Below are 26,623 nucleotides of genomic sequence, written 5' to 3'. Positions count from 1 at the left end.
TCTTCAAGAGATATCTCGTTGCTGCAATTCTGCAGTGTCGTGAGCTTTTTGTTTTTTTTAATAACTTCTTCAAACTTTGCCTCGGAGGATAGCGCATCAGATCTCTAACAAGGTTCCAGGGCCCCCCTCCCTCCATCCTCTGAGTTCCAGGCCCCTCCCCTCCGAGTTCCATGCCCCTACCTCCCTCCCTCTTCTCCTAGTTCCAGGCACCCCTTCCCTTCGAGTTCCAGGATCTGTGTGTTAGGAACCCAGGCATCCAGACGGAGGTGCAAATTATTATATAGGATGTCTTCTATCTTGTCCGCCTCGCCTCTGCTCTGCGCCTTCCCAGAGGACTTGTCTGCTGCGGGTGCGAGAACTTTATCTGCAGCAGAAAATTCTTTTCAACGTTCTCCATATTCTGTATAAAATAAACATAAATAAAGATTACATCTAGAGATCAAACTGCCCAGTACTACTAGGGGTGGGGTGTATAATTTGAAACATTTTATTAAAAATAGAACATAAAAACACATACCTGTTGCCTCTCTTTTGCTCCACTTTTCTAGATAGACAAGAGAGGAAACTGGTTAATCAATCACAGAGGCTTGTCAAAAATGATATTACTAAAAAACATTTTATTATTATAATTTGGGGGCCCTTTTACTAAAGCATGGTGTGCACTGAATGCTGTGCATCCTGTTTTATGCCTATGGGTGGTGTGGAAACATGCGTTCCTGGACTGTGTCTTCATCTTGTCCAGATATGAGCTACTGAGTATCAGGGACCTTATTTCACAACTTCCTGGACTCTTTGAGGGGTAGTAGCCCCCTTCTTTTGAGGGTTCTACCATTGGAGTGAATCATGGCCAATGGAGAGACTCTTGGCAGCCAGTAGAGAAGAATCCTGGTTTTAGAAGCATACCCTGGGGGACAGTATTTATAGAATAGGGTACATATATTAGCTGACACTAGGTATTTACTCACTCACTTCTCAGGTACACATCTCTGTTTGCAGTTTTTGTCTCTCTCCCTTTTAATGTCACTTTCAGATAAAGCGTGGAGCTTTCCGCCAATTGGTAATTTTTATTTTGGGTCCCTATGTTGGAGCACATTAGCAGATGCATGAGTACGATTGTGTTATGTCTCTGCATGTTCTACTATCAGGATAATCATTGCATGTTTTTGTGAACTGTTAGCACATTATCATTTCTAGGTCTCCCTGCTATCCCTGAAGCTGCCTTTTGAACCACTGACCTTGTACCAGGTTCTAGGTCTGGTCTCTATATATATTTATATATATTACTACTCTAGATCATTTTTCTATAGCAGGTTACAGGTCTGGAGCTTATTTGTAGACCACTTGCTCACTAGGTCCCATTATTATACATATTGGGTAATATTGTTCACTACCCATCATATCCTGTCTTCTCCTCCGCCCCCAACACCAGATACTGGTGATCTGACATCTAATTAGATCTATGGTAGGGGCTTTCTGAAACAGACCTTTCTGATTTTGCGGTTGACCCCCCTACGCCACCGAGAGTTCGGAAGGGCGAGGTGATCCCGCCTACTGTCCTCTTTCTCAATTGACTTTCTGCGCTGGAGATTAAGTTGCACGAATCGTGAGTATATATTTATTTACTACATGTGATACTATTGAGCTTGCCATTGTATACTTTCATGGCCTGTTAGATGAGCTCTAATTTAAATGTTTTATTTTACCAAATTTAGGATTAAGATTTTGTCCTCAATACACAGGGACACCTCTGTATGTGGGACAATTACTGTGTATGTGTATGAGTGTGGTTTTCCTTTTCTATTCTGTCTGTGTGCTGTGACTTATTGGCTACTGGATTATTTATTTTGGGGTCTTTTATTCTGAAACCCTAATTAATTCCTTAACCGTGCACAATTCCAATGATTGGTTTTGAACTACATTTGGAAATATGTTGCTTCCACTTCTAAACCCACAAATCTAACTTTTCTACTTATCAGGATTAAGTTACTGTTTTAATTTTATGTCTATATGTTCCTGTGTGTCCTGTGGTAAATGGCATAAACTAAACCAGCCAGTTATTAAGGAATCATTTCTTTAGTTTTAAATTAGTGCTCTTAGGTTACCCTGCGAGATTGCCTATCAACTGCAGTGGTAGTAAATCTCAAAGGAGTGTTTATTTTATTTTTTTTCCAGGTTTGTATATTATTTCATTTAAGCAATGTTTGTTTGATTTGCGACGTAATGTTAAATACCTGCTTGTTTTTGACTTCCGGTAAATTGCTTTCACTAGAAATCCAAGCACTTCTTAGTTCTAGTAGCTATAAATAGATTAAAGGTTTTCGATAATTTATCTTTGTTGACTCCGGTGCTCACATCCGGATTCTAAATCTGGATAAGACAGATATACCGGACATACTTGTCATTCTTATTCAGCTATCATATGACAGACTTCTTAGTTAAGGAGATCCACTTACAGTTTTAATTTTATAGGTGTGCGTCCGTGTATGTGTTCTTTGAAAATTGCATAATCATTCCAGATATTTACTACGAAGGCATTCCCTTATAATGTGTCTGGTTTGTACAGTTTTTCTGGACTGTCTCATTTCCTTCAGGCAATGCATTGCGAAAGTACTTAAATGTCTGTGTAGTAGATTGAGCTGAAAGGTTCTATATTATATGCCATCTAAAACACTGTTTATTTGTGACATTGTTTAAAATAACTAGAGCTGATGTTCACTTCCTGGTTCTCTATTGGGGATTTATAGTTTTAAAGCTCTATGTTCTTGGTTTGGTTTTGGAAATTGCTGCACACGTTACTTAATCCCTGTCTGAAGGTCAAACAAGATTGTTGCTTTTGAACTGCCTATTTTTGTGCCGATGTGGTCAGAGTTTGAAATGCCCATCCATGCCTTGCAAGTTGCAACTCTCTCTCTCTCCCTCCCTGACTTTGCCACTGTAGATAATAGACGTGAGCTACTTTTAGCTAAGATTGTAAGCTCTTTGGACAGGAACTGTTTTTTTGTGTATGGTATACAACACTGCGTGTGCCTTATAACATTATAGAACTGATCCCTCCGCCTTTGCTTGTTTCTAAGTGGCTTAGTGAGACCTTTTATTAATCTACAGGAAACAGATGCTATCTAAGACAGAAATTTGTACTAGTCTCTGCTAACAGGAAATGAGTTTAATTTTTCTTTTTTCTTCCTTCTGTTTTAAACTATATTTGACTTGCCTGTGTCTGTAATCTCCTGATTATAGGGGTTTTTAAGATATATTATTGTATGGAATTCCAACATTTTTTGTTCTCAAGCCCAAATGGCGCAGTTAAATTTCATTTCCGGATTCCATAATACTACAGTGCCTGCCTTATTACTTCTGCAATAGGGTTTAGATTTTGAATGTGTTAAGTTAAAGCGACCAGGGCCCTCCGGTCTGGCAAATAGAGATTAACCCTTGCATAACATAGCTAAGTGATACACCAGAACTAAAGAAATTCAGGTTGCTGTTATTTCAGAGCAAAGTTAAGATGAGACTTTTTGCATTACAGAAGCTGCAGTACTAGCTACGCACAATTGCCGACTTCCTCTTTATTGGGAACCGTACCTCTGGAAACAGATAAAGTAATAACATTCTTCTCCTCTTTTTCTCTCCTGAAGTATTAATTCTATGAAGACTAATTACACCAGCATGAAGTTTTAATACAAAAACTTGAACTTACAGTTTTTAGTTGATGTATAGTCTTATTTTCAGTCACCATACTGTCCAATGCTTGCGGTGAGCAGTAAACTCACATTAAGCACTGTTATTTCGTGATTTCCTCAGGAACAAATGACAGGGATTAACCTTTGTAGTTCTTATTTTCCCTGAAGTTCATTTTTACATAAGCTTTAAACTCAGTGGACTTTACATGATACAGGAATTGATTACGTGCTTCAGATTTTTAATAACTATATGTGGTTTTCTATGATTCTGTGTTATCCTTGCTACTCTTTGTTTAGAATTCAATTTACAATGTAGGCTTACAGGCTGTTCCATTTACCATGCTGGTCTATATGAACACATCCTAATGGTCAATTGTGTGCATTTATTGACTTAATAAAATTTGTGATTATGAAACAGGCTCGGAAATCAGGAGACGAAAGGCCAATTTGGTTCCAAAGGCATGACAGCTTTATTGCTAGCAATTGAACAGTACTAAGTAATCTCAGGATACTGCTCCCTGAGCGTCACCTGACACTCGTTCTTATACACTCTTATCAGTAGTCATGCGCAGTTACAGACAGAGGATCTTACACAGAACCCAGGAAACGAAACTTATCTTTGGCTTTGCTCACACCCCTCTATTTCCAACACTGGTCTCTAGTCTATTCACAGTTATTTGGCATTGCATATACCATATAAGGCAATATACTGATAAGTAGCACAAGTTCCAGCTGGTTTCTGCAAAATCTAACTTCTAGTATAAACTGCAGCAAAACAGTAACTTATTTCAGTGTTCCAGCACATTTACACAATACAGCCTCTATGCAGGGATCACGAGACTGTGCTGGCAGAGCCAGCTGCCCTAAATTGCTGACTACTACAATTTGTTATCTAGCTGCTGGTTAACAAATACATGCTACTAGTAAAAGTCTAAACTGCACAGGTTCTAGTCTTAGTCTAGGCTTATTATATGTAAGGCACAAAAGGTCCAGAGCATCAGTAAAGTATGGCTAAAAAGACCAAAAGCAGAGTTAGAGTCCATAAGTATAAGTCCATCAGTAGGCACAAAACATGAGGTTGTTCTGGTGGTCAGTAGTATTCATAGTATTCGAGTAGTATCCGGCGTTCCACCCCTTCATTCCCCCCTTTTGATACTTGAACATCCATCTGGTGGAAAGTATCACTTCCATGAACCCTGAAAAAGGAAAGAAAGGACAAGGATAGTTAGAGAGGGAGGCAACAAGCGAGCCCTAAGCCCTTGCGCAGCCGTTGGTTGCTTCGCCGGGGTTGAGACGGAGGGCCCCTAGTGGAATCCCCCCCCCTTTGTATCCGGTCTTATGCTGACACAAGGGTACTGGCCCATTAAGTGACTCAGGAGGTGAAAGGTGCACGTCAGCCACAAGGTGCTTCATCGTCAGCTTCATCAGACTGGGGAATGGGGGAGTACATCTGGAGAGCCATAAGTTGGGCAGCAGCACGGCGGTCAGCGATGCTTTCCATGGTGGAGCGGAGACACCTGAAAACTAAGGGGAGAGACAAGGGTATTAATAAGCAGGACAACAAGAACAGGCCACCCATGACGAAGATACTCTTGAGGCTCTCAGAGGTCGGTAGCCAGTTAAAGAGGGATCGGTTAGCTCTCTCCACTGTTCCACTGCTCTGGGGTCTCCATGCACAATGTAAGGCGATAGGGTCCATCCGGCCTGTGTGGGCCCTGCAGTGCATTACAGCTACCTTCTTCGGTTTCCATACTGGAATGCACAGTGGCCATTACCTCTTCACAGTCGTGGAGTGGTGGTTCAGGGGCCGGGAGGAGGGTGGCAGGATTGAGGTTGGTCGTGTTCAGGATCCGCACCTCCGGATTTTCGCACAGGAGGGCTTGGTATTTGACCAATCGGGAGTTGGTCATCCATCTGGGTCCGTGGCTCTCGAGTAGGCCGCGGATGGTGTGGGGTTTAGTCACAAAAAGTGTTTGGCCAAACGTGAGTTTATTGGCCTCGTGTATCAGCAGACAGGCCGCCGCAACGCTTCGGAGACAGCCCGGCCATCCTCGTGCCACGTTGTCCATTCCCTTGGAGAGATATGCTACAGGGCGTTGCCAGGTGCCGACCAGTTGGGTGAGGACTCCAAGTGCCAATCCCTCCTTTTCGTCGATGAACAAGTGGAACGGCTTAGTCACATCTGGCAGTCCGAGCGCTGGTGGGGCCGCAAGGGCATCCTTAAGGTCCTGAAGGGCTTTCAGTTCGCATTTTTCCCACCGGAGATCTTGGCCCTCGAGTTCAGGTCCTTTCAGTTTGGCGTACAAGTCTTGGGTCAGGACAGCAAAATTGATGATCCAAATGCGGCAATATCCAGCGGCTCCGAGGAGTGCCCGCAGTTCCTTCTTATTTGCAGGAGTGGGTTGGTTGCGGATAGCTTGGGTTCGAGGGGGTACCGAGACTCCGGGTTCCTTCTCGGAGGCGAAACCCCAGATACTCGACTTCGATCTCGCATATCTGGGCCTTTTTTTGGCTGGCTCGGTACCCCTGGGCTTCCAGGGTCTTCAAGAGGTAGAAGGTAGCTTCAGCACATTCGGTGAACGTTTCACGGGCCACCAACAGGTCGTCCACGTATTGAACGACCGGCCCATACTCGTCCTGATACGTCTTCAGGTCCTGAGCGAGTTGGTCGCCGAAGAGGGTGGGGGAGTTCTTGAATCCCTGGGGGAGTCGTGTCCAGGTAAACTGCTGCTTATTACCAGTCTGTAAGTCTTCCCACGTGAAGGCAAACAATTTCTGGCTGTCGGCGGCGAGGGGGATGGAGAAGAAGGCGTCCTTCAAATCAATGACACTGTACCACTTGGTCTGGGCTGGCACTTGGGCTAAAATGGAGTAAGGGTTCGGTACGAGAGCAACTATGTCGGCCACCTGGTTGTTGACCTTCCTTAAGTCTTGGACGGGCCTGTACTCGGGGGTTCCTGACATCTGGTAAATTTCAAGACTCCCTGTTGGGGGAGTTTCTGTAAATGCGGGGGTTTCTTCAGGGAGATGGATGAGGAGTAGGTTCAGGAGGGTAGGGTTCTTGACAGGCTTTCTTGGCTGCCTCGTCCGCACGTCGGTTGCCCCGGGCTATGGAATCTGTCTTCCCTGTGTGGGCCCTACAGTGCATCACAGCGACTTTTCTTGGCTTCCACACAGCTTCAAGCAGGTGACAGATTTCAGGGGCATTTGCAGCCCGCTGTCAAGAACCTTCAGGCGAACACTACACAATCAACAGGTCACCAACGTACTGGACAACCGGTTCATATTTGATCTGGCACATCATCAGATCTCTGGCGGGTTGCTATGTCGAGCTACATAGGGTATACTGTGTGTGTGGCACTGGATGAACTTTAGGATCTTGTGTTTGCAACATGAGACAATACATGCGATCTTGAAACAATATCATACAGGAAACAATCAGTGGCTTCAGAGGCGTTAGTGATGATGCCTATACCAAGTAAGCAAAAAGAAATCATTACAATTGAGAATGTATAGCAATATTCCTATATGGACCACCAGTTCAAATGCTGGCCTAGAGTTTAGCAGTCTATCTAACAAAATGAGTTCAACCAAAATCCCCTTCCAGCATTGGTGCAACCTTAACAGAGTTGTTTTGGGATATAAAGGTTACAATTCTAGAAAGTTCATTGCAGTAATAGGCAACAACCCTGAGAACAGAGGAGAATGCGGTGGCCAGGTCTGTTTCAGGAATGGTGGACAGCAGGCCTTAACACAGACCGGTGCCATCAGTGATCACAGTCAAATGATGTCACGTCCTGCCTGCCAACTAAGGTGAGAGGACAATTTGATGAACCTGAAAAACAAGAAAGAGGACTCCAAACGATACAGGGCCTCTATGTAGGCCTCAGGGCATAAATGATAATAATTCACTCAATATCTGGTCAAACCCTTAACAAAATGCCATTAGCTTACTTCTATACTCAAATTTCATGCTTCTTTTGATAGGTAATACAGAATAAAATGAATTCCTATTCTGGCCTATCCCCAAACAGTATAGTCCTGTTGAAACACTCCCACATATATCCACTTCCACAACCCTTCTATCTAACTTACAAGTGTACTTTCATAGCACATAATCATGTACTCCTGCCATGTGGTTATTCACACTATTCACACAACTTGCACATTGGCAGTATAACTTTTACAAGCTTCAAACATCTCAGTAACCTTTCAATGACTGGGAACTTGCTTCCATCTTCTTCACAATGTGATTCCCTATGATTTAAAACTTACATTTAGATCTTTATCATGGTACACCTCACCTCTCTGGACAACCTGGTTTAAGCGTCCAGCTAAAATCATGAGACATATGATTTATGGAGAAAAGTTAGAACAAGGATAATGTCAGCACGTAGGCAGGTGCCTAGAAATGTTCTATAGCAGCACAAAGCATTCTCATTCAAGGTACATTAACAACTTCTTAATCTGAACATTCAGCTAAATTCCTTTACCCTAGAGGGGGCAATATCTCTGGAGTCACAATTGCCCAAGGTAAAGTAACACAGATATATTTATCACAAGCATGATGAATTAAACACATTAAGTAGTTTAATAGACAAACGGTTCTTTGCATAAATCACATTATTAAAACAAAAGTCTGTAATTGTGAGTCTTATCTGTCTGCCCTAGTCTAGACCGCAAGCTCCTCTGGGCAGGGACTGTCTTCTTTTTTTTTTTTTTTTTCCTTTCTTTCTTTCCCAAAGCAACTTGTGCATGTAATACACACAAAGATCAGCAGAGGGAGCAAGTCATCAATAAAAGAAAGAAGAGTGACGTCATAAGCAAACAACTGAACACTGAAACAACGAACACTGAAAATCCACATGAAACCTAAAACTTATCTCTGAAATCTCAATTACCTGGGGTACAGAACATACACGTGGGATATTTCACCAGACAAACATTTATTGTACAAATCCTACTGAGGTATGTACAGAGCATAGGCAAGAAATAGTCTGCAAGTCTCATGAATAACTTAGGAATTTGCATCCCTCCTCTGCAGTGGAGGAAAACAAACTTAGTGCAATACAATTAAGCAGCTGTGATTTGCACTGCCTACGAGACTCATAAGGTTTGCATAAAAGGCAACTGCTCATGGCTACAGGCAGCTGATATGTCCCTGAAGAAAAGCACAAACTGGACCCCTTTTTTTTTTTTTCCAAATGCAGGGTTTGTTTAAACTGAATGTAAACAAGCTGCCACAAGCTCTCTCGGTAACTTTGACATAAGCTACAAATCTGAGTTTTAAAATCCAATGTTTTAGCTTTTGGGGTGTGGGATACCTTCTGTGGTTTTCTTTACATTCTTTAGGGACTATGGTCAGTAAATGAACACGATACCATAAATCTCACAGTAAATTACAACAGATGCACCGTGCTTTGAACCCAAGTGCAGCATGGAGCTGAAAATGCCATCATGCACCTTTCAGTAAATCACAAAGTTGAAAGTTAACATAGCGTGACAAAAACAGCTGGAGGAACATCAAGGCTGCATTCCTGAAGGGAGGCTTTATATTTAACCTCCGTAATACTATACCCATTAGACTTAAAGAAAAGCATGAATTGTCATACCCTTTTTAACAACCAGATTCAAGAAAGATAAACAACATTATCCCCAGCAACGAAATCCTGGTGCTGCATATACAAAGCTTGCACCGTCTGCTGTAGAATACATAGTTCTCCTGTTTCAGAGAAACAAAATCTTATTTCTCTATGTAAAAAAACAACACGTCAAGACGTCATGACGTCGAGGGCGGAGCTATAACACTCGAGGGCCGAAATACGAGGCAAACGCGAGCCCCGAACAAGTAACGCAAGTAGCTCCGAGGGACGGAGGGAGGGGGCCCCTTGCTAGCGTCCGTTTCATTGCACTCAGAAACGGGCATTCTTTCCTAGTATCTTATAATAACTTCTAACATGATGCAACAGTTAAGTTCAAAGGCTCATATCACTCTGTTAACATGCACCCGGAGTAATTATTTCCTCGAGCCCACCCCCACCACCGGCTGTGGTCTTATGAGTGGGTCCCAAACCCTGGACTGCTTTTACGCTATAGCAGCCTGAGACAAAAAAACCTGCACTCCTCAGCTGCTGAACAGTTCATCTGGTTCTCAAGCACGTTATCTAAACACATTCCATTCTACGGCTCATGCAGCTCGTGTACACAAGGTCATGGAATCTGCAGTTCAGAGAAGCCTGAGAGTCTACATTTTCATACGCCACAAGAAACCTTCCCGTTCGCCGCTCGGTTTCGTCGTCGGAGCCTAGTGAGTTTCGGGACCTAGTCTTATACCAATAGTCCGTATTAGTCACTGGCTAAAAGAGGGTGATCACGCCTCTTCTTCGGTCCTTACTGGGCCGGTCACTACGCTGAGTATACTCGCCTGTCCGTCGTCGTCGTTGCAGGCCGCGCCGTCGTACGCGCCTCTCCAGAGAGGAAAAAAGAAAAAGGTGTCTTGCCGGAACCTCACAGCCCCACTGCCAGCCAGCCAGTGTCGGTCAGTCCTCCGTCCGGTTGGACACTGAACTCAGTGGTGGCCACTTACCAGCCGGTTCGGGGGAGCTGACCTCCCTGGCACAACCGTGCAGTGGGGGAGGGGAAAGAATATAATCCATTTCCCTTTTGTACTCCTGGCTGGCTCGCCAATGAAACAGGCTCGGAAATCAGGAGACGAAAGGCCAATTTGGTTCCAAAGGCATGACAGCTTTATTGCTAGCAATTGAACAGTACTAAGTAATCTCAGGATACTGCTCCCTGAGCGTCACCTGACACTCGTTCTTATACACTCTTATCAGTAGTCATGCGCAGTTACAGACAGAGGATCTTACACAGAACCCAGGAAACGAAACTTATCTTTGGCTTTGCTCACACCCCTCTATTTCCAACACTGGTCTCTAGTCTATTCACAGTTATTTGGCATTGCATATACCATATAAGGCAATATACTGATAAGTAGCACAAGTTCCAGCTGGTTTCTGCAAAATCTAACTTCTAGTATAAACTGCAGCAAAACAGTAACTTATTTCAGTGTTCCAGCACATTTACACAATACAGCCTCTATGCAGGGATCACGAGACTGTGCTGGCAGAGCCAGCTGCCCTAAATTGCTGACTACTACAATTTGTTATCTAGCTGCTGGTTAACAAATACATGCTACTAGTAAAAGTCTAAACTGCACAGGTTCTAGTCTTAGTCTAGGCTTATTATATGTAAGGCACAAAAGGTCCAGAGCATCAGTAAAGTATGGCTAAAAAGACCAAAAGCAGAGTTAGAGTCCATAAGTATAAGTCCATCAGTAGGCACAAAACATGCGGTTGTTCTGGTGGTCAGTAGTATTCATAGTATTCGAGTAGTATCCGGCGTTCCACCCCTTCAATTATATTCTTGATTTTTGAATTTTACTATAATGTTTTAAGAAATGCTCCTGCTTGTCTCCTGCTTATAAAGCGGCTCCTCCTCTGTATTTAAAATATACTCCAAATTATAATTAGATTTCTGGGGATATATAAGCTTATTTTTGGCTATCCCTCTGAATCCTGATATGCTCCCATGATTCAGGGCCCGAATTATGCAAGCATAAGACGGATCAGATTACAATTTAATATAATTTTCATTTTCCAAATTGGCTCTGAACTATTACAGAGGACTATAGGTTATTGTCTTTCTCATTTGACCTATTTAAAGCTTGTAAAGGTCACGTGAGGAGGCCTCATATAAATATATCGTTTTTTCATCTTGTTTTCTACTTGTAATTTGTGATTTTATATATTGAAACTAAGCTCCATCTACTGGTGCCCCAAGGAACTAACAATGCATTCATTGACTTTTCTTTCTACTGATCCTGTGCTAAGATTTGACTACCAAGCATTACTTGTATATCAGCTCTATTTATTAAGTCCTGTAGGTTGACTGAAGACTGCTGATCCCATTCCTGATCTACCGCCTCCATTCCAGTCTGGTACCTCTGCTACAACCGACCTCCCTCCGGCGAGAGAAAGCAGCGCCAACTCCTCCAATGAAAATTTTTCGTCCAAATGATGTCAATAATTTAGGCCCTCTTGGTTATGCTCTTAAATATTCTACTGTATGAAATATTTTTGCAGGCTCATCTTTTCCAGAACCTGCATGGCACTTCACATATGAACTCTCTATTACAACAGACAGCGGCCATGATTTCTGAAGATACTTTCATCACCTGGACCTTTTCGCATACTAGTTATGAGTTTCTGCACATCAGTCTTCTGCTTTGGCTATGACTTTTTCCTAAGCTCTCTTATCCCCACAGGTCTCGACCCATTAATCATCAGTAATTGCATTTCTGTCTTGTTTATCAGACTTCACAAGCCAGAAGGGGGGATATATGATAAAAACAAAGATCTGGGTGCTGATGATTTTGCAAGAGACTTAGCCCATAGAAAGTATACCCAGATAGAATTGAAGCTGTGACCTCTACTGCAGCCAAGCCTGAGAATTATACATCTTGATTTCAGTAAAGTCCAGGACTTTAGAATCACAACGGGAGACATCTCAGAACCAGGACCTCCTGTATAATACAGCCAAGCCAATCAGGAGATAATTAATTTGAGATTCATAGTTGCTATTTATGGACATTATGGACTCATATTTTATTTTTAGTCTAGCATTTAGTCTATTGAAAAAGGTTCTGTTTTATCGTCCTATTACTCCCTTTAGGCTAATTTATGTTGCTAGTGACACAGTTTCCATTGTAGAAGGACATTTGTAAGTCAACTCATATTGTTTTTAGATTTAATTTTCTGTGTACTTTCATTTTGGCATAATTAACCTTTGACATGTACTTTAACACCTACCTATGTACCTTTAGGTTAGTTCTAAGCTCACAAGTCTGTACTGTCACATGTGGTATCCAACTCTACCTTCATACTGACAAGGTCAGTTTGCCTTAGTCCAAGTAGTTATTCCCATCACCTCTAGCCCTCTCCAAGGAGAAACTCTATTAGAGTTCCTAGGGGGGATGCCAGATGATTTGAAAATGCTCAATTAGGTTACAGCTGACTTTAAATCCACAATGATCTATTGGCTGGATTAATTATACCATGTATGCATATATGCAACCTATCCTACTAAATATAGGTATCCTATATGTTAGCATACACCTTTCTCTCATTGTTCCCCATGTGGTAAATACAAAAGATTCTTTTTGGATTTTTGTTAATTCAACATGCTTGCTATGGTACCATAGGAGTGATTGAGCTACTCTGGAATGATAGCAATAATGGAAATTTTGCACTTTCAAATTTGCCCAAGGGAGCTAGCATGCTTCCAAACTTGTTACGTACTTAGGTATTACAAATCCCAATTTCTTCCTTTGAAGATTCATATACCTATAGAAAATGTTGCTACCATGTTACTCTGTGATCGAAGCCCTAACTATTGCCCTTAGCCTATTCTTAGCTACATCATTGGCGATCTTGAACACAAAGACTCCCCTTAATAATGTCTCTTATACTTACTGTCCACCTCCCTGGTGCTCAGAAAGATCGTTTGGCCATGACGGGTAAGGAGGACGAAGTATCCCAACCTAAGACAGCCTTCGATCAGGGTACTAGTCTTATTGTTTTGAGGTGTGAACATAAGGCCTAGATGAGTGACTTGGCCTACTATAAGTTGTCAAACCATATATTGTTGAAGCCCTTTCCTACAGGCCTTCAAAGGGGGGAGATGTATAAAAATGCTACAGCTATGAGCCTTGGTCCCCTACCTAGACTTTGGTTCAGGCTCTAAAATGAGGGAAAAGCTTACAGGCCTGTGTGGCTCTTGCTTGAACTCCCAGTGTTGGAGCACTGCAAAGAACAACAGGAAACACAAAGGTGGGGGTCCAAAGGATAGAGTGACATTGTGGTCAGCCATGGTCTTGCTTAAGATTTGTGGTCAAGCGAGCTAAAGACAAAACCATGTTAGCAAGATAAAAGCTACTCATTAGCATGAGCCAATCAATTGTAACCATGACATTAGCATAGATCCAATCAGGTATATCTACTGTCATATTATCCATATCCTGAGGGCACCTATAAAAATCAGAGTATTTCCTGGTTTAAGCTAGAGAGAAGGGTTGCCACTCTCTCTCTCCAAGGGAAACCAATCTGACCAGCAGAGTTGACAAATTACCTAATTGCTTTCCCTTGTAAAACCTTTAATTGGTAAAAGAAATGATAAAAGATTAGGAACTAACACCTGTTTGCAGCTGGATTATTATATTCCTATAATTAATTGATTGTACGTGCCTGTTGTCAATCACTGATTTGACTCTTATCTTGGCAAATAAACTCCTCATCCCAAATGATGTTCTGTGGACTTCACTTAATGATCAAAGGCTGTAAGTATAGATGCTTCTGCTCTATCAAGCTCTCTCTCACTGCATTGTATAACCTGTAGCCTAAATCCAGTTTGTCATAAGGCTGGTATCTTTCCCTTGCCAGTGCTGAGAGGAGGACTAACATCTCTCTCAGTAGCAATTCCTTTTAGAACTTCACAACTTCTTGATTACCTCAGTACTAGTGCTTTTTAGAGATGGAGTCAGATTTAAGGTCACTCCAGCCTTCTTGGGGGGGCTCTCTCTGTCACTGGACAGCTGAGATCCAGTACCAGACAAAACGTAGGGGTCTCTGAACCCTAAATTAAAACAAGACATATGTTGTACTGTTTATACAGGGAAATGTATATGGTATACTCTTTTGTATTTTTTTATTCCAAATTAACTTCAACTACATTTGCAATCCTTTTGAAGCATGCTGCGAGACTAGTCTGAAAACAGTGACACCTACAGCTGTATTACTGGAAGGAGAATTTTTGGACTAATTTGTGTGATTAAAGACCTGCTCCATTTGCTGGATGAACTGTTGAACTCTACCTCAGTGATTACACTATTGCTCTGATTGCAGGATTTTTGCTTTTATGTAATTTCTGTTCCATTTTTAGTTATAATGCTTTCTGTCTGCTTACTAGCTGTACACTCATATGTTTCCACATGTTTTTGCTTCTATTTTTCTGTATATGTCCTCTTATCATTCACCCACTGGCTGCTGTCTTTCTTCTGGGCAGATTAGCCATTTTTGAGTCTGCAGCCCATAATAGATACGCTAACTGTCCCTTTACAAGACAGTCTTTTACAGATAGATAAAGAAGTACCCTTCCTGGATCAGGCACTCCACAAGAGGGATGGTAACAAGAATATTCACAGCATACCAGTTTTCCCAATACTTCTCTGTCTAATGTCATTCCAGATCAGTTTACACACATAACTTGGAAGCAAATTGAGGCCTTGTCAGCCACTGCTGTAAAGCTGCAAAATTACTCCAACATTTGTGCAAGAACTGCTTTACCCTTTTAACTCTCTCATGTCTCCTTTGAGTTAGGACCCTGATCCTGATGATACTGATATTTTAGAAACTATTGACCTCTATGGGATTGTCCTTCTTAACCTTGACCTAGACCTAATATGTGAGAATTAGTATACTTTTGGCTGATCTCATATCAGATACTAGATAGAGATTCGCGCCGTTGTTGTTTTTTTTTTTAGGCAAATGGGGAGATTGTTTTGAGCTGTTTGAAATTGTCCCTACACAAACCCACTGGGGGGCCATCCCTTTACTGCCTCCATCCTAACTAACTGTTTTTCATTTTCTGTTGTTGGTCACTGGTGTTCACAGATCCTGAACCTATTGAGCTCGGCTAGGTCCTTATCAAGGTCATCAAGAGGGAAAATTGGGTTTCACCTCGCTGGCAAGGTCCATACCAAGTACTCCTGAGTACCCCCACAGCTGTAAATCGCACTACAAGAAGGTAGCAGACCCAGGTGCTGACATTAAGCAACCAGATGTGACCAACTTCTCGCCAGGGTAAGCCCGGCTGCACAGGAGAGGTGCTTCAATAGGAACCCTCGTCTCAAACCAGTGAAGAAAAGAATAACCCAAACGAGCATTTAGGGTCTAATCCACATGACACTGCTCTTGTCTAATCAGGACACTTTTGCATTTGGACTCTTACCCCAACATCATCTTTCCTTGGAGGAGATTCTTCCTGGAACCATCTATCTGATCTTCACCCTTCACCTACTGTTTTGTTTGGAACTTGAGAAGGATTTGTTAATTTTGGACTTTGCATTCTGGACGTTTACCATAATGAAGTATTTACCATAATGATGACTTTGTTTTTTTTTTTTGTTTTTTTTTATTCTTCCAACTCTTTGTTCTATTCTTGTTGCTCACTCCCCACCCTTTGTTTCTCTTCTTAATCTGTCTGCTTGGTTTCATATGGTTTCTGCTGCTGCTATGCATGTTAACTATTTGTTTTAATTCCATTTGTCCTGTTTTTTTTTCCTTTTATGGATCTTTTCTGGCACTGTTCCATATACTTATATGTTCCTGGGACAACTTCTGATATCTGAACACTTGCCCACTTGATTTTCTATGCCTGCTTGATTTTCTATTTCTGTTGACATTTTGTTTACTTTCTAACACTAATCTTGCTGCATTTCTTTTTCACTCCTAGTTTGCAGGCCGCTACTTATGCTAAGTGGCTTTAGAAATTTTGATATTACATGTTGCAATTTATAATTTAGTGTATATCTGCTCATCCTGTGTTTTTTTCTGTTGATTGTTTTTCAGGTTTCTGTCCTTGTGTAAGAAATATGCCACCATACTTTTAATTGTTCCTGGCCTAATTTTACTCATGATACCATGCCATTGCTTTATGTTTCCCCTTAGACATATCATTCTCTCCTGTACCCCATTTTTGTCCTTAAATTCTATTTTAGTTTTAATCATTAGTTTTTTTTTACCTCAATCATCCCTTGTGACCTTTTTCTCTCTGTGACACTGGCTCTAAAGAACCCAGTCCTATTTACCACTTCTGTGTATGCTCCGAGTGTGTGAAAGGCTTCATGCTCCTCGCTATTCAGCCTTTCAAGAGGAAATGTATATTCCTTCCTATATTACACCTCTTGCTAAGGGCCAGGCCTACTACTGGGGCCTGTCAGTTTGGTTCTCACAAGATGGCCTAACAAGTTATCTTTGCAACATACAGTGCTTTTCTCAGGAGCTGGGAGCTGAGATCATGCCTTTCATATAAGGTAACCTTGGCAGTTGCTAACAGGCTGAGGACACAGTGTGAGGGCTAAGGGAGCTAGAACAATACCCTTGTGTCCCTTCTCTATGTAATTTTTTGCTCTGTGACTAACTGCACGCTATACTGATAACTGACTAACCAATGGCCACAGACTGTTCACGTGCAAACACATCAGGAGAGACTGATAGAATACAGAAGCAATCCATATCTACTATAATAAAACTCACCCTCAACGTTCTGAAGACAACGTTCTGAAGTCACTCAGCCACTCCCTGAAGGGTTCATGGATTCATGGTGGTGAAGCCACAACACTGACCATGTCTCTCTGCCCCGCCCTCGCATGACGGACCAATCAGAAAAAACACCCTCAACATTCTGAAACACAAAGGACCATTACAACACCGTTCCCAGGCAACACTAGGCAACGTAAGACAAACCAATCAGAGGAAACTACGTGACAATAAGGGAGGAGAATTCCACAGCAGAATGGCTCATTATCTGTGCAGCACGGAGAGCACAGAACCACCGCTGGAACGAGAGAAGAATATTCCTTCTGTGGGTATGTGCAAAACTAGACCGGGGGGGGGGGGGGGGGGGGGAGACATTTTTAAATGCCTAATGCCAGTACTGAAGAGTGCCAGAGGGCCTATAGTAAAGACTATATTTGGGATCGCTTGACATGGAGTCGGAGGAGCCGGAAAACAACGTGCCCGTCACCATCTGGGACGTGGGCGAACAGGACAAGCTGCGGCCCAGCTGGAAGGATTACCCGCGACCCAGCCAGCAGCAAACAGCGACCAAGGAAGGGGGAGGAGTACTCCTTCCCTGCCTAGGAATCGCTGGAGACTGGCTGCCAAACTAACGAAACAACCGCATACCGACGCACCACCTCCATCATTCGAAAGGCATCCACTCTTTCTTCAACAGAAATGCAAACTAATAATACAAAACAAACAAAGAATACATGGTTTCTCAGGCAGCTGCAGGTAACTCCCCACCCCCTTCCTCTTCCCCTTTTGCCGAAGCGGCCAAGGACGTGCCCAACCATCCCCAGCCTCAGGCAAGCTATCACCCCCAGACGGCCCGAGACCGTGCTCTTCTCCCTTCCGCCAACTTAAAACAACCATTCCCGTCCTCAGGCAAGCCGTCACCCACCTCCAGGATGCCCAGAACCCCAGCCCAATGGAAAAAGATGGCGCTGCTTCCAACAGCACATTTCTCTTCCAGCATTCTCCTATAGCAGCCCTGAAACGGCCAAAAATTACCAACAGACAAAGAACGTGCACCTCTACCTTCCGCCCATCTAAAACAACACTGCTGCCTCAGCACAACACAAAGAAAAAAAAAAACCTGGGAAACAAAAAACCACCACTCAGCAAAGGCTGACCCACCTACAACCACATTTACATTTCACCAACAGAAAGACCCCCCACCACAAACCTCCATGACAGACAAAACCACACACACACAATAGAACAGAAACGCACCCTCAAAGCCACACACCAATCCAACCCACTTTGCCAGCACAGCACAGCACATCCCACAACCCCCAAGCAAAAAACAAAACAAAAAAAGACACACATCAACAACCTGCACACACACCGCACCCTCACACACACAAAATAACTCTGTGACACATACACACACACACACACACACACAAAAAGGTCACATGCTAGCGCCCGGTTTCATTGGTTTCGGAAACGGGTCTTTTTTACTAGTATGGTATAAGGCAACCTAATGGTGCTAGTTTATAGGAAATCACATGATTTATGAGAAATGGAATTTGCAACAGTATATATATGTGATGTCCGGGAGGTGTGACCAGAGCAGTCCTTGTCTGTCAGGATGCGCATTTGCTGACTGACAACCTGCTTCAGGGAGAGAACTTTTGTTTGTATTTTTATTGGCTCTGTGAGATGCTAATAAAAGGTAATTTACTGGCTGCGCCTAATGGAGTCTAAGTTCTCTTTCTTATCTGTGTTTTCCCTCCCTGGGGGGCTAAGGGATGGAAATACACACTGGTCATTTAGGGCACATTTTTGTGCCTTATTCGTTACAAAAACAGGTTTAGCTCAAAACGTCTTAGTGTTAGTCTTGGACAGTTTTGTTCTGTTCCATTATGGCTAAAAAACGTCCAAGCAACGTACAATGTTGAGGAATGCCCAAATCCTACCCTTAACACACCCCTGACATGTCCCCTTGTGATTTGAACGCACTTCTGACAGACGTCATAGAAAAACGTCTTAAAAATTGGTTTTGAAAATATCTATTTGGATGTTTTTATGAGAAAAAAACATCCAAATAAAGACTTATGCCAGTTTTTGGACATTTTTCTCTTTTGAAAATGAGCCCAATAGTGTTCTACCCATTTGCATGGAGGCAGACTATTTGTTGTTTAAGTGAATATGCTGAGCATTGTCTGTAACAGATTACAGTGCCTGTACCTTTAAAATAGATAAGACTACAAATCCCTGTAATCCTGTAGTTTTCTGTAATAGGCTGTTCGAGAGTACATGTCCTAGATCCCTATGTGTTAGGGAACTCTTTCTATTGTCTTGCCTTGTTCTCTAAACATGCTGGGCTAGTAGCACCCCCCCCCCCCCCCCCCCCCACACACACACACACTTCCCTTTCCATTGATCTGTAGTGCTAGTCCACAGCATGCTTTTCCTGTGATCATTTTAACTGCTAATGTGTATCTATGACATGAGCTCTACGAGCCTTTATAACTCCATCAAGATTTCAGTAGTGTAAAAGTTTAAACAGCATTACTATTAGTAGCTGAATTCTTCTCAGCTGTCATCAATGGAGAGACAGCTGGTTGATAACAGACTCTCTGTTTGCAACAGAAAAATTCTTGTCCACCACATCTAAACTGTAAGTTATATATTTTTTTATTTGGTTACTGCATTATCAAAGATTTCTTTCAAGAGTTCAGAATCTTCTTATAGTGATGTTCTATACTCTGGTTTAAACTGCATGCCAATCACCCTGTTGAGAGAGCAGAACAGTTTTGTCTTGAATTTTAACAAGTTATGGGACATATTTTATGTTTTGCCCCCATTTTACACACATTCATATTATTTTGTTTACATATTAAGATTTAGTCTAATGCACTATGTACATCTACTCCTTGGCCCCTCTGGGCACATGCTCCCTGCCACCACTGACTAAGGGCCTTTCCTCTTGGTTCAGACTGAGGCCTATTTGCCTGCTGAGTAACTCTTGTCTCCCTCTTGCATCATGTGCTTCCAAGACAAAAGAAAGAAACAGAAGGCTGCATCCGGTTCCTGTGAGCAGCCCAACTGACCTCTCATCCCTTCAGCAAAGTACCTCCTTTTTATACCAGAGCTTACCATTCAGTGTACCACTGGTTGAACACTGTATGTACTCGGAACCTCCAATATGAATCCAGCATCTGATGTGTCAACAATTCGGTATGTTTAATCTGTTTTCCCTCACCCCCTTCTACAGACTACAGAAAATGCCTGTTAATTTTCTACCTGTATAATATACAAAAAGTGATTCAGCAGCTCTGTGAAGGTTATTTTATTTTAATATTTTCTATCAAAAGATGTCTCTTTGAGGTAAGCAGATCAAACAATTGTAGTCTCTGAAATAGTAAATTGGCCACTGTCCCAGAGATGATGACTTGAGCTTCAGTGAGGCAGCAAACCGCAGTGAACAGGTGTGGAGGCAATCGGTCTTCTACAAAAGATGAGTCTTTGCTGCGATTCAGTGAAGCGGGAAACAGTAGTGAACAGGTGTGGAGGCAGTTGGTCTTCTACAAAAGATATTTCTTTGTTGTTATTCAGTGAAGTAGGAAACAGCAGTGAACAGATGTGATGGCAGTTGGTCTTTTACAAAAGATGTTTCTTTGTTGTAATTCAGTGAAGCAGGAAACAGCAGTGAACAGATGTGGAGGAAGCTGGATTTCTACAAAAGATGTTTCTTTGCTAAGATTCAGTGAAGCAGGAAACAGCAGTGAACAGATGTGATGGCAGTTGGTCTTCTACAAAAGATGAGTCTTTGCTGCGATTAAGTGAAGCAGGAAACAGCAGTGAACAGATGTGATGGTAGTTGGTCTTTTACAAAAGATATCTCTGTTGCGATTCAGTGAAGCAGGAAACAGGTCTATAGACAGTTGGTGTTCTTCAAGAGATGTCTCGTTGCTGCAATTCTGCAGTGTCGTGAGCTTTTTTTTTTTTAATAACTTCTTGAAAATTTGCCTCAGAGGATAGCGCATCAGATCTCTAACAAGGTTCCAGGGTCCCCTCCCTCCCTCCCTCCATCTGTCCTCTGAGTTCCAGGCCCCCTCCCCTCCCCTCCGAGTTCCATGCCCCTACCTGCCTCCCTCCCTCTTCTCCTAGTTCCAGGCACCCCTCCCCTTCGAGTTCCAGGACCTGCCCCTCCTCCTACCTCCTCCTCTGCCCCTCCTCCCCCTCCTCTGCCCCTCCTCCCTCCTTCCTCCTCCCCCCTCTCCTTCCTTCCTCCTCCTTCTCCTCCTCCCCCTCCCTCCTTCCTCATCCTCCTCCCCTACTTCCTTCCTCCTCCTCCTTCCCTCTCCCCCTTCTTCCCTCCCCCTCCTCTTCCTCCTACCTCCTCCCCCCACCTACCTCCTCCTCCTCCCCCCACCTACCTCCCCCACCTCCTCCCCCCACCTACCTCTTCCTCCTCCCCCCCACCTACCTCCTCCTCCTCCCCCCACCTCCTCCCCCTACCTACCTCCTCCTCCTCCCCCCACCTCCTCCCCCCCCCTCCCTCTTCTCCTAGTTCCAGGCACCCCTCCCCTTCGAGTTCCAGGACCTGCCCCTCCTCCTACCTCCTCCTCTGCCCCTCCTCCCCCTCCTCTGCCCCTCCTCCCTCCTTCCTCCTCCCCCCTCCTCCCTCCTCCCCTCCCTCCTTCCTTCCTCCTCCTTCTCCTCCTCCCCCTCCCTCCTTCCTCATCCTCCTCTCCTACTTCCTTCCTCCTCCTCCTTCCCTCTCCCCCTTCTTCCCTCCCCCTCCTCTTCCTCCTACCTCCTCCCCCCACCTACCTCCTCCTCCTCCCCCCACCTACCTCCCCCACCTCCTCCCTCCACCTACCTCCTCCTCCTCCCCCCACCTCCCTCCTCCTCCTCCCCCCACCTCTTCCCCCCACCTACCTCCTCCCCCCACCTCCTCCCCCCACCTACCTCCTCCTCCTCCCCCCACCTCCTCCTCCCTCCTCGTAAAGGGAGTGGGGCCGTTGGACTGGAGTGGGCCCTTGGAACTCTGATGGACAGGAGTGGGAGGTAGGGGGTCAAGGAACTCAGAGGGGGGGGGGCGATTGTTTACTCACCCCCGATGGCTGCTGCTGGGCTCCCTTCCCTCTCACTTCCCATTGGTCCACCCTGTGATGTCAGCCCCAGGGTGGACCAATGGGAACTGTGTTTGGAACCCAGGCATCCAGACGGAGGTGCAAATTATTATATAAGATGTCTTCTATCTTGTCCACCTCACCTCTGCTCTGCGCCTTCCCAGAGGACTTGTCTGCTGTGGGTTTCAGAACTTTATCTGCAGCAGAAAATCTTTTTGATCATTCTCCACATTCTGTATAAAATAAACATAAATAAAGATTACATTTAGAGATCAAACTGCCCAGTACTACTAGGGTTGGGGTGTATAATTTGGAACATTTTATTAAAAATAGAACATAAAAAACACATACCTATTGCCTCTCTTTTGCTCCACTTTTCTAGATAGACAAGAGAGAAAACTGGTTAATCAATCACAGAGGCTTGTCAAAAATGATATTACAAAAAACATTTTATTATTATAATTTGGGGGCCCTTTTACTAAAGCATGGTGTGCACTGAATGCTGTGCATCCTGTTTTATGCCTATGGGTGGTGTGGAAACATGCGTTCCTGGACTGTGTCTTCATCTTGTCCAGATATGAGCTACTGAGTATCAGCTTTAGCATAAGGGCCCGATATTCAGACTGGGGGAGGTAGCCAGGCTGCCTCCCGTGGTCAGCGGTCAGCCTGGATATCAATGTCAAGCTGTTTATGGTGATCAGAATTGAATACCCAGGTGTTTTTTGACAGTTTAAATTTAACTGGCCAAGCCTATATTCAGCACTGGCTGGTTAAATTGAAACTGGCCGCTATTTTGATGGCCTAATTTGGCTACCAAACTTAGCCGGCAAAGTGCTGAATATCAGTGGAGAGACGGTTATATCGTGCCATATAACCAGCTATTTGCTAAGCACTAACTGGCGATATCTCCCTCTGAATATCACTCTGCAAATCACTCAGGACTCAGTGCTCCTAGAGACATTATAAAAAGCCAGGAGCATGATCCTCTAGAGACACTACACTTCGCTCTGCTCTTCTCTTCCCCTCCTCCACCAATGGCTGCTGTAAGAATTCCTGCACTCCTGTGATCTTCTGCAACAAAGATTTGTAATTAATTTATGATTCAACCTGTTATCTTTTTTAAGCAAATTTCTCCTGTACCAAGAACCTTCTAAAAGATACCTCTCACTTGTAACATGATTACATTACCTGCATTGTAAATAAACCCTTTTGAAGCTAAAATATATGGTCTTCTCTGTTCTGAGCACATGCTTTTAAATCTTGCAGTGCAGGTTAATGTAATTCAACAGAGATAATATTTAATTCCCCTTTATTCTTGCAATTGTAAATCTTATTACCGTATAGGTAACTGGTGGAGAATAAATTCAATATCTAATATAATAAAACGCACCGTGAACGTTCTAATGAGGACAACGTTCTGAAGCCATCTGACGTCACTCCCTGAGTCCCTGGCTGTAGGGTTCGTGGCGTTCGTGGTGTGAAGCCAACCAGCCGTCTCTGCCCCGCCCTCGCGTCTAAACAAACAAATCCGGAAGGGAAGCGTCAGGGAAGGAGGCGGCGCTCCCGACGTCTAGCCTTCCCTTCGCTGTGTTCCGCCTTCAAAAAAAGGCGGAACACAGCGAAGGGAAAGCTAGATGTCGGGAGCGCCGCCTCCTTCCCTGACGCTTCGCTGCCGGAAACGCCACGGAGGTAAAGTTAAAAAGAATAAAACAAACAAAAAAGGGATGCATGGATGCGAAGGGTGGGGGGGGGGGGGGAGAAGAGGGCGGGCCAGGCTGGGACATGGGAGAGAGAGGAGCATGCATGCGAGGGGGGGCCATGGAAGGGAGAGACGGGACTTGCTGGAAAAGGATGAATGGAGGCAGCAGGGGACAGAGGAGCATGGATTGGGAGGGCAGGGCTCAGGGAAATTGCTGAAAAGGGATGAATGGCGGGGGCAAGGGACAGAGGAGCATGGATGGGCATGGATTGGGAGGGCAGGACTCAGGGAGAGAGGGAAATTGCTGGATAGGGATGAATAGAGGGGACAGATGGGCATGGATGGATATAGATTGCAGGGCAGGCCTCAGGCAGAGAGGGCAATTGCTGGATAGGGATGAATGGAGGGGCCAGGTGACAGAGGAGCATGGATGGGCATGGATTGGAAGGGCAGGACTCAGGGAGAGGGGACTTGCTGGATAGGGATGAATGAAGGGGACAGATGGGCATGGATGGATATGGATTGCAGGGCAGGCCTCAGGCAGAGAGGGGAAATGCTGGATAGGGATGAATGGAGGGGGCAGTGCCCATGGAGAGAGGGGAATTGCTGGAAATGGATGAATGGAGGGGGCAGGGGACAGAGGAGCATGGATGGGCATGGATTGGGAGGGCAGGACACATGGAGAGAGGGAAATTGCTGGATAGGGATGAATAGAGGGGACAGATGGGCATGGATGGATATGAATTGCAGGGCAGGCCTAAGGGAGAGAGGGCAATTGCTGGATAGTGATGAATGGAGGGGCCAGGTGACAGAGGAGCATGGATGGGCATGGATTGGAAGGGCAGGACTCAGGGAGAGGGGAATTGCTGGATAGGGATGAATGGAGGGGACAGATGGGCATAGATGGATATGGATTGCAGGCCAGGCCTCAGGCAGAGAGGGGAAATGCAGGATAGGGATGAATGGAGGGGGCAGGTGACAGAGAAACATGGATGGCCATGGATTGGGAGGGCAGGGCTCAGGGAGAGACTCACTCTCTCTCTCACACACTCACACTTTCACTCTGACTCTCAAACAGTCACTCTCACATACACTCTCCCAAACATACACACTCCGAGGAAAACCTTGCTAGCGCCCGTTTCATTTGTGTCAGAAACGAGCCTTTTTTTACTAGTATATATATATATATATATATATATATATCTTAAAACATATAAATACAGCATATATTGCGACCACATGCTCTGAGCAATTCCCTCTATTCTTAAATATATTTCAACAAAATAACTTTTAACTGTAACATTTTATGTTTCAACAATTTTTATTATTAAAGAAATCAACATAACACTGCATTATTGCCAATGTTTAACATAAACAGATATTTTCTACCTCATTTATCCTGTATTAATACAATAAAATCAACTATTATCTTCCATAATACTATTATGTTTCATTCTTCCATCCTTATATCTACTAGTTCCCCTTCCCATTACCCACCCCCCCTGCCCTCCCATTCTTCATGCTCTCCCCTGTAACCCATATTAATCTCTAAGCGTTTCTGGTATTATACAGAATCCGTTCATAAAGTATTAATAATCAGACTCCGCCCTTTCTGTGTCATTTTTTCCAAGTAGCAGCCCCAGATGTTAAGAAATCGCGTTTTTCTTTTATCATTTCCTTTAGCCTCTTTTGCTTCCCAGACCAACAATTGGTGTACTTGACTACGCCAGTGCCAAAAATTTGGCGGGTTGTGCGTAGTCCAGTGTTGCATAATACATTTCCTTGCTATCAGACATAATTTGCGCCGTAGCAGTATTCTATCTGCATTTAAGCTCGGTTGTACCTCCTTCATATCTAATATTAGTTGCAATGGATTCATAGCTACTCTACTACATAATACACCTGTAAGATAAGTAGTTATTTGTCTCCAATATCGTTGTATTAATACACAGTTCCACATCGCGTGATAAATGGAGCTCTCAGCATTATTACATTTTAAACAAAGAGCTGTTTCAATACCCCCTGATTTATACAGTTGAACCTGAGTAAAATATGCCCTGTGTATCATTCTAAATGCGCATTCTCTATAATCAGTTCCCCCTATCAGGTATGGAATGCCTTTGATTTGTGCTACTATATCCCATGATTGCAAGTCCCTCCCTATATCTTTTTCCCATTTCTGTCTCAACAGGGTCATCTCCTTCTCAGGAGTTAGGCTCCACAATCTCCGATACAGTTGTGATATAGAAGGGGCATTTTCTGTAATTTCCTCAAAGAAGTTAATAATTTTATTACCTAACTTAAGTTTAAGTGTTTCTTTATTTAATTTTTGTATGTAATGCTTAAGTTGATAATATGCGTAAGTATCATGCCAACCTGGCTCCTCTTGATGAAGCAGCTGCGGTAATGGTTTGATATCCCCATTCTCCCCTAGTGCGTCTGCCAAGGTTTTCACACCTAACTTTTCCCATTCATCAAAAGTTTTATTCTCCATTCCTGGTTTGAAGACCGGATTTCCTCTAATGCTTAGTAGCTCCGTTATTCTTGAGTCTCCACCTAAAAGTGTGCCTATAAATTTCCACACCTCTCTCAAAGGCTTAAGTAGGGTATTGTGTCTAATTCTATGAGGGGTTTCCACATTCCGTAGATGTAATAAGGTAGTAAAGTGATATGGACTGAATAGTGCATCTTCCATCTCTATAGGTGTATGATCAGGAGAATGAAAAAGTCTATCTCTCACCAGTCGCAATAAGCATG

General features: G+C 43.6%; 2 long non-coding RNA genes across 2 annotated transcripts in view; both read right to left on the bottom strand.

Moving 5' to 3' along the window:
• Positions 1-312: 312 nt before the first annotated feature.
• Positions 313-17,090, bottom strand: LOC115463778. The gene is made up of 3 exons (XR_003941079.1): positions 17,054-17,090; positions 518-544; positions 313-400 (listed from the first exon to the last, which is right to left on the bottom strand). It is a non-coding gene; the product is annotated as an uncharacterized LOC115463778 (long non-coding RNA).
• Positions 17,091-22,518: 5,428 nt separating this feature from the next.
• Positions 22,519-26,623, bottom strand: part of LOC115463776 — a 42,440-nt gene continuing 38,335 nt past the window's right edge. The window contains exon 7 of the long non-coding RNA XR_003941077.1: positions 22,519-22,545. This is a non-coding gene — a long non-coding RNA (uncharacterized LOC115463776). The remainder of the gene's footprint in view (positions 22,546-26,623) is intronic.

Source organism: Microcaecilia unicolor, chromosome 2, assembly GCF_901765095.1.
Source record: "Microcaecilia unicolor chromosome 2, aMicUni1.1, whole genome shotgun sequence".
Classification (NCBI taxonomy): Eukaryota; Metazoa; Chordata; class Amphibia; order Gymnophiona; family Siphonopidae; genus Microcaecilia; species Microcaecilia unicolor.
Note: the sequence above shows the minus strand (reverse complement) of the source record. Positions and strands in the feature narration are given on the sequence as shown.